Source organism: Acomys minous (assembly GCF_964271855.1).
Source record: "Acomys minous genome assembly, chromosome: 13".
Taxonomy (NCBI): domain Eukaryota; kingdom Metazoa; phylum Chordata; class Mammalia; order Rodentia; family Muridae; genus Acomys; species Acomys minous.
The window spans coordinates 20,085,296-20,092,751 of NC_140495.1; the positions used below are offsets into that span (position 1 = coordinate 20,085,296).

A 7,456-nucleotide genomic window follows, 5' to 3' on the forward strand; every position below is an offset into this window, starting at 1 on the left:
TGCATACTGTTTCTGCCCCACCCTTCGACTTGGACACTCTTCCAAAAGGATTTCATTAATGTTCACAATAGTGGTATATGGAGCTCATTCCTGGGGCCTTTGGCCAGTGTTGTTGTCTACAGTGGTTGAATGAGGTCTTATGGACAGGGTGGGGGATGGGGTAAGCCTGGTAAGAGGACACTGTGACATTTCATGACTGAGTCAAAGCCCAGATCAGAACACAAGGTGTCCAGATGAGCTGCCCCAGAAGTGATGGCTACTGAGTAGAGAAGCCAGCACAGGGCTGGCAGCTGCCTGGCACCCTGCCCTCTCCCGTGGGTGTGACCCAAGAGTCTGGCTCAGAATGCTTCCCTGCCTGCAGACATAGCCCCCAACCCTAACAGCCCCATGCATCCACACAGGACCGTGGGCAGCTGGAAGGAAGATGGATTTGGGGGCAGGACCTGGGTGCCTGTCTGCCCTGTCTGCACTGCACTCATCTGACTCATTGAATGAGGAAAAAGGTGAGCCAAGGCCACATTCCATCTCTAAAAAATTGATGAAGATCCTCTTAGAAGCCCTTCCTCAAAAAAGCCATGTCCCTAGGCTCTAGCTCAGAGAAAGTGCCCCCAGGGTCCCAGGGAAAAGTCTTGAGCTAGCAGGTCTCTCAGAAATAGGCATACAACAGCCCAGCTCTGGAATCCAGGTGGAGAGTGGGTCCTGGAGACGGGATGTTCGGAGCTATGTGGAGGAAAGAGGTCTGCGTAGGAGAGGGGTGAGTAGTGTCAGCATCTGGTTTCCTGCAGCTGCTGTGACAAAGTACCATAGGCTGGACAGCTTCCACCTCAGGAGTGCTGGTAGGCAAGGGTGCTGACAGAGCAGGTTTCAGAGGCTGGGTGGGGGAGCTCTCTCTTGCTCTTTGGTTTATTAATAGTCACTGGCCCTGCCTCGATAATAGCTTTTCCGCATGGGGGGGGGTCTATGTCAAGAGAGCGAGCATTCGGGTTGGATTTCACCCCACCCTAATGACCTAGTTGGAACTTCTCTGCCTCTTTGAGGACCCTGTCTCCAAATACGGAAACATTTCTCCCGAGTGCCTCGAGGAGGTGGGACTCGAACACATGAATTTCAGGGAACACGACTGAGCCCATGTGACTCGCCCAAGCATTAAGTACCTTGTCCAAAGCTGGAAGGCAGCTTTGTGGGCCTGCTGTCAGCTGGAACCCCTACCCCCCTGCATAACCCTAGCACTGCTCATAAAGCGTTGTCAGAAGCATTTCTACCCTCTGATACATCCAGAAGTCAAGGGAGAAAATATTCTTGTCCCATTTCACAGAGAGGAAAACAAAGGTCCTCACAGAACTAGCTGACCTGACCCCCAAGCTCTGCTGCCGGCAGGTGAGAGTGACTAATGTACACTCTCCCACTGCAGGACAGTTTCAACTCCCTGGGTCTCAGACCAGAACATTCTCCTACAAAGAGAGAAGAAAATCCTCCGACTGAGGGCTTCACGCCCAAACCAAACCTGCTAGTTCCCTGACTGTCCTACTTTCACTTTGCGACATTTATTTGCTAAATAAAGGCCCTTCTCCCCACAGCTGGCCCCTGCTAGGCACCTTGCCTGCCCGCCTGCAATGACTCTGGGAAACCATATTTTGTAGGTCAGAAAACAGAAGCTTAAAGAGATGTGATAAAGTGGGCAGAGCTGGAGAGAACTACTGAGCTCAATAGAATAGTCTGGAAGCCCTCATTCTTCTGCACTGCAGTGACCTTTAGCTAAGGCATTTATTTAAGGACTGGTTCCCAGCCAGGCCTGTGAAAGATGCTATTCGAAGTGTTCAGAATTCTTCGCTTTGCAGAACTGACCCCCACCTCTGGCCATGTGGATCTTACCTTCTCCCAGTGGGGACAAAGACTACCTGGAATAAAAAGGTAAATTATGTTATACGTTAGAAAGGGAAGATGCTATGGGAAAAAAAGAAAGAAAGAAACAAAGGTCAGGGACTTGGGATCAAGAATAATCTTGTTACCTGGGCTGGAGAGATGGCTCAGAGGTTAAGAGCATCATCTGCTCTTCTAAAGGTCCCGAGTTCAATTCCCAGCAACCACCTGTAATGAGATTTGGTGCCTTCTTGTGGTGGGCAAGCACACATGTGGCCATATAAATAATAAATAAATCTTTAAAAAAAATAATCTAGCAACCTGATCTGGGCCTGGTAATGCAGGCCTAACGTTTTGGCTACTCAGGAAGCTGAGGCAGGAGGGGGTGCACGTTCAAGGCCTTGAACAACTTTGTGATATCCTGTTTCAGGAAAAAAATAATCAAGAATCTAGCAGTCTGGGTCCCCCTCGGTCTTAGACCTAGGGGAGGGGAATAGGGTGGAAGAAGAAAGGAGGGAGGAACTGGAGGATACAAGTGATGGGATAACAATTTAGTTGTAATCTGAATAAATTAAATAAATAAATAAATAAATCAAAATAATCTAACAGTCTGCATTGCAAAATAATCTCTGTAGGCCTGTTTTCCATCTGTCAAATGTGGGTATCGATGACCGTCTCTGAGCCTCTCTCCATTCTCCAGAGGTTTGGGGGTGGGGGGGGTGTACTAAAGAGGGCTCCCTGTGTCAGGGACCCACGGAGGTGTCCTTATTTTCCCTGTATGATTTGACTGCACACCCTGGTATGCCCCCACTCCCCAGCTAATCCCACAGCTGGGTCTGAGCTACTTTTACAGGAAGGGCTGATGAGTTGACCAAGGGGGAGGAGTTGGGGTCGGAGGAGTCCTGGGATAAACCTGAGTCACACAGACGTGGCCCACCCACTGCAGCCTCTCAGAACGGCATGATAAAGCTTGGTGAATGCAGATGGCCCTGCTGGAAAATTCCATGGCGATCCCACTCTATGTGTGGGCCACTGTCTTAGTTAGGGTTTCTATTGCTGCAACAGGCCACCGTGACCAAAGCAAGTTGGGGAGGAAAGTTCAGTGTACACTTCTACATGGCTGCTCAGTACCAAAGCAAGCCAAGATAGGGCCTCAAATGGGACAGGAACCTGGGAGCAGAAGTTGGTGCAGAGGCCATGGAGGAACGCTGCTTACTGGCTTGTTCCCTGTACCTTGCTCAGCTTGCTTTTTTTTATAGAACCCAGGACCACCAGCCCAAGGATGGCACCACCCACAGTGGGCTGGGCCCTCCCCCACTGATCAGTAATTGAGAAAATGTGTAACAGCTGGATCTCACGGAGGCATGTCCTTAACTGAGGCTCCTTCCTCTCTGATGGCTCCAGCTTTTGTCAAGTTGACACAAACCCAGTCAGTACAGCAAGCTAAGAGAAAAGGACCTATCCAAAGCATCACAGAGGTCATGGAAAACCTCCAATTTAAACCATGAACAACTTTATTGGCAGACACTGAGCGACACATAACGTATACATTAACAAGTTTACGTGTTCATATACAGCCTTGAAACCATCTCCATGACTGAGGTGTTCAAAGTGTCCCCAAGCCTTTCTGTCCCCAACCCTCACCCCACTCTCCAGGTACCACAGATCTGTCCCCTCTTCCCATGAGTTTTTGTTTTGGTTTGGTTTTTTGTTTTTTGTTTGTTTGTTTGTTTTTTCGAAACAGGGTCTATGTTATCTTGGCTGTCCTGGACTCGCTTTGTAGATCAGGCTGGCCTCGAACTCACAGCGATCCATCTGCCTCTGCCTCCCAAGTGCTGGGATTAAAGGCATGCGCCACCACGCCCGGCTTTCTACTCATTTTTTTTTTTAACAGCAGAGTTGATAGGGCTGGTTAATGGATTTGGGTGTGGATTGTGAGAGAAAGGGGAGGGTCAGGATGACTCTAGGATTTTGGCCTGAGTAACTGGAAGGACAGAGTCTCCATCCTCTCAGATAAGGGTGGAGACAGTCTGGGCTGAATGCCCAGGGCTAGTGTGGGAGCCATCACCTTCACTCTGTGCTTGTCTAGGAAAAGGAACTGACTGGAACTAGCCATGAGTCCGGAGCCCTATAAAGACTATACAGATGGGAAGACCAGAGATCCAGGGCATGAGAACAAAGGACCAACCCTCCCGGGCATAAATAGACTAGTGGGGAAGTGAGGAAGGGCTTGGGCTGAGGGATGAGGAAGAGCCAGTGAGAAGAGGGTGCAAGAAAGAGTGTTCCTAACAGAGAACAAGGCCAAGAACAGAGGTGTGAGGACCTGTGAAGACTCTTGTGCCCTGATGGGAGGTCAGAACACCTTGGCATGTCTGTAAGAGCTACAGGACTAGAATCTGTAAGTCTTAGAATGAGAACTTGCCCCGTGTGCCAGGCCCTGGGAGCAGGCAGTGGTCCTGAGCCCAGCATCATCATACGTGGGGGTGGAGGAAGGGAACGTCCAGTTCCCACCAAGCAGCTTCTGTGACCTCTGTCCATCAAAGAGAGACCTGCCAACGCCCTGGTCAGTCCAGGGATAGGAGGAGGCCCAGGCCTTCCATCTGCTATGCGTATTTGACCAAAGAGGAAAGGCCAGGCCCTGGAATGTGCTGACCGCTTCATTCTGCATGGTTCAGGGACCAAGGTCCATTCTTTCCAGCACCCAATGCTCCTGAAGCTGAGGGTGGGTAAGGCCTGGAGGAGGGCAGGGCCACGCAAGAGCATCCTCTTCCCTTAAGATGGTTCCCAGAACGGTTTTGGCTCGCCCCAGAGCCTACTCCACCCTCCTCAGCATCCTTCCCTAATGAGGAGGGGAAGGGCCCCTGAAGCCAGAGTCAGCCACAAGCACATAGCCAGGGAAGTGCCGGCTCATCGCTTCCTGGGCAGGTCCCTGCCAGGAGCCCTTGAAGCCGGCCACTCTAAAGCACATTTCAGGAAACCTCGCGGTCGCTTTTGGAAACTGAGCCAGTCATTGGCACAGGAGCACAGCACATGTGATCGGTATTGAAGGTGGGGGGGAGTTGCCACCCAAAGGCGGGAAGGAGTGGCGGTGTATGCTCCTGGACCACCCCAGCTTCCATGACTTTGCCTATAAGACGGAACCTGATCTATCAAGGCCTTTGAGGTGACAGGCAGGGGAAAGTGTTTTCAAAATATCCCCTATTATCCTAGGGAGATACTGAGGTCTACCCAAGGGGCCAGCAAGGGAGCTGGGAAGCTGGCGTTCTCTTTGCCTGGGACCTGGAGTTAGTTAGCCACAGTGTGGGGAGTTAGCACTCTAGGCCTTGTTCACCCAAGGAAATAAGAACGCCAAACTCTCGGAGCACACCAAGACCCAGGCTTCCGGTTAGGATGCAATCCTTTGAGGATCTTCCTAGGAGGCCCTGGGAAGCTGGCGTACGGGGATTAAGATTGGAATAGGAAATAAGTACAGTTTCCTCGGCAGCTCTCCTATCCCTTTGCGCGCCGTTTTGAAATGAACCCGTGGAGTCTCTCCTGTGATCAGGAGGTTCTCCAGGGTTTAGACCATGTGTCTTTTTTTTTTTTTTTAAGAACCCACAGACCAGGGACTCTGTGTGGGGGAAACCAGACAACAGGAACTCATGCCGGACTCTCAACTGTCTCTCCGGCTTGGCCTCCAGCACCTACCACAGCACCAGACCTACAGTGGGTATCCAACAGATGTCGGCCAGATGGCTGTTTGTGCCTCATGTAGACCCCACCCCGCAGACAGCAGGGACTATTGGGTGTTTCCCAACCATGCTCTTGTTTTCCAGCTTCCCGGGACACGCTCTTTTTCCCTTGGGAGTCCTCCCTAGTCCTTCATCCAGTCTCATTCTAAATGTCCTTCCTAAACTGTCCCTTTGGGGATGACTTATCCGACCAGCCTGACTTCAATTGACTATCAGCCTCAGCCAAAGTCCCTCCAGGGCCACCGTAGACTTCCTGAATCTCAGTACTCATCCCAGAGCCCAGTCCGTGTCTAAGCCCTAGTCCCAGGACCTAACACTACATATGTACTAGCAGATGGCAGCCCCCCCCCCCATCCTGGGGTGCAGGCTTGCACACACTGGGGCACACAACACAGTCCCGGTGCACACAGATCCACACCCACTGCTCCTCAGGAGACCTCAGGCTGACCAAGCAGAGAAGCTCTGAACCTTTCCCATTGGGAAGAACGTGGTAGGTTTTAGAGCACAAAGCTGGCCAGCAGGAAGCCTGGGCAGGTGACTAGAAATGTCATCTTGCTAAAGTCCCCTCTGACCATATCATTTCCAGGGTCTTTCTTGGCACAAAATTCTGGCCCACTGTGTCTAAAGAGATGGCTCAGCGGCCAAGAGCATTGAGTGTTCTACCAGAGGAGGAGGGTTCAATTCCTAGCACCCACATGGCAGCTCACAACGGTCTGTAAGCCCAAAATGCGACACCTTCTTGCGGACAAACATGCATATAAAACACCAATGCACATAAAATTAAAATAGATTATTAAAACTAATATCTGACACATGGCAGTGGGCCAGTTGTAGGACAAGAAAGGGATTTTCCCTAAGTGTGGCCCTGGTATGGAGGAGCAGACCGGTGTCTCCCATTAAGAGCAAGCCTGGCCTCCCAGTGCCTCATTAGCCCCAGGCCAGGCTCCTGCTGAGAACCACCCTTGAAGCTGAGAAGATACAGGAAGACAGCTGGCTGCCCTGTCAGACCTTCGCCCTGGGCTACCCACGGATGTGGTGGTAGGTGGCCTGTGGTCAGCTGTCCTACCTCACTGTAGACAGATTTCCTGAGGAGCAAGCCCTGAAATTTCAGCGAAGGGAGAACAAATTGATTCCAGCAAAGGGCTGCTTCCAAGAACATTAAATCCAGCTGTGGCGGCTGCAGATTGCGGACCCCTCCCCCCTTCTGCTGCCCGAGGAGTCCGTGGGGGCGGCCACCTCCCTTCCCACCCTGCCCCTGTTCTTGGAAACAGAGGAAGATGCTCCGGGTCCTGCTTCCCACCGCTACCCCTCTCGGTTCCAACCAGCAGCACTTCCGGTTGGGGTTCTCCGCCTTGGACTAGCTCCCAGGAATTTCTGGAAACATCAATGGTGCAAGCAGCTTGTTTTCATTACGATTATTCTGGGTTTAACCTCCTGGCCCTGCGTCACCGGGATCACGGGCTCCTTCTTAGTGTTACACGGGGCCAGGGGCTCTGTTTCTCTCTTGAGCTCGCGCCCTAAATAAATCTTTAGCTCCTTGCTTCAATCCTCTCCTGAGTAGGTCCCAGGCCCCGAACACACAGCCTCCTCTTCCTCAAGCCTGTGTTTGTCACAGCCAAAGGTTCCCCCAGGGCGATGGATGGGCTGCCCTCCCAACCTAACCTGTGACCGTGCTCAGATCCAAACCAGCACTGTCGGCTCCAAGCTGACTCTCAAAGGGCTTTAGGCGATGTGCCAACATGTGGTTTGAATGTTTCTAACATGGAAATTTTCCTATTCCTCAAATATTATAATGAAAACAACACACCCACTCAAATGTGTTACATACAAATTTTAGTATATTGGAAACTACCAACTTAATAACC

The 7,456-nt window shown here is 51.3% G+C and overlaps 1 long non-coding RNA gene across 2 annotated transcripts; it reads left to right on the forward strand.

Moving 5' to 3' along the window:
• The first annotated feature begins 252 nt into the window (after window positions 1-252).
• LOC311580553 lies at window positions 253-7,057 on the forward strand. 2 transcript variants are annotated; one of them, XR_014773505.1, is made up of 3 exons: window positions 253-503; window positions 1,578-1,911; window positions 5,452-7,057. It is a non-coding gene; the product is annotated as an uncharacterized lncRNA (long non-coding RNA). The 2 variants fall into 2 exon arrangements; XR_014773506.1 differs by having other exon boundaries at window positions 1,641-1,911.
• The last annotated feature ends 399 nt before the right edge of the window (window positions 7,058-7,456 follow it).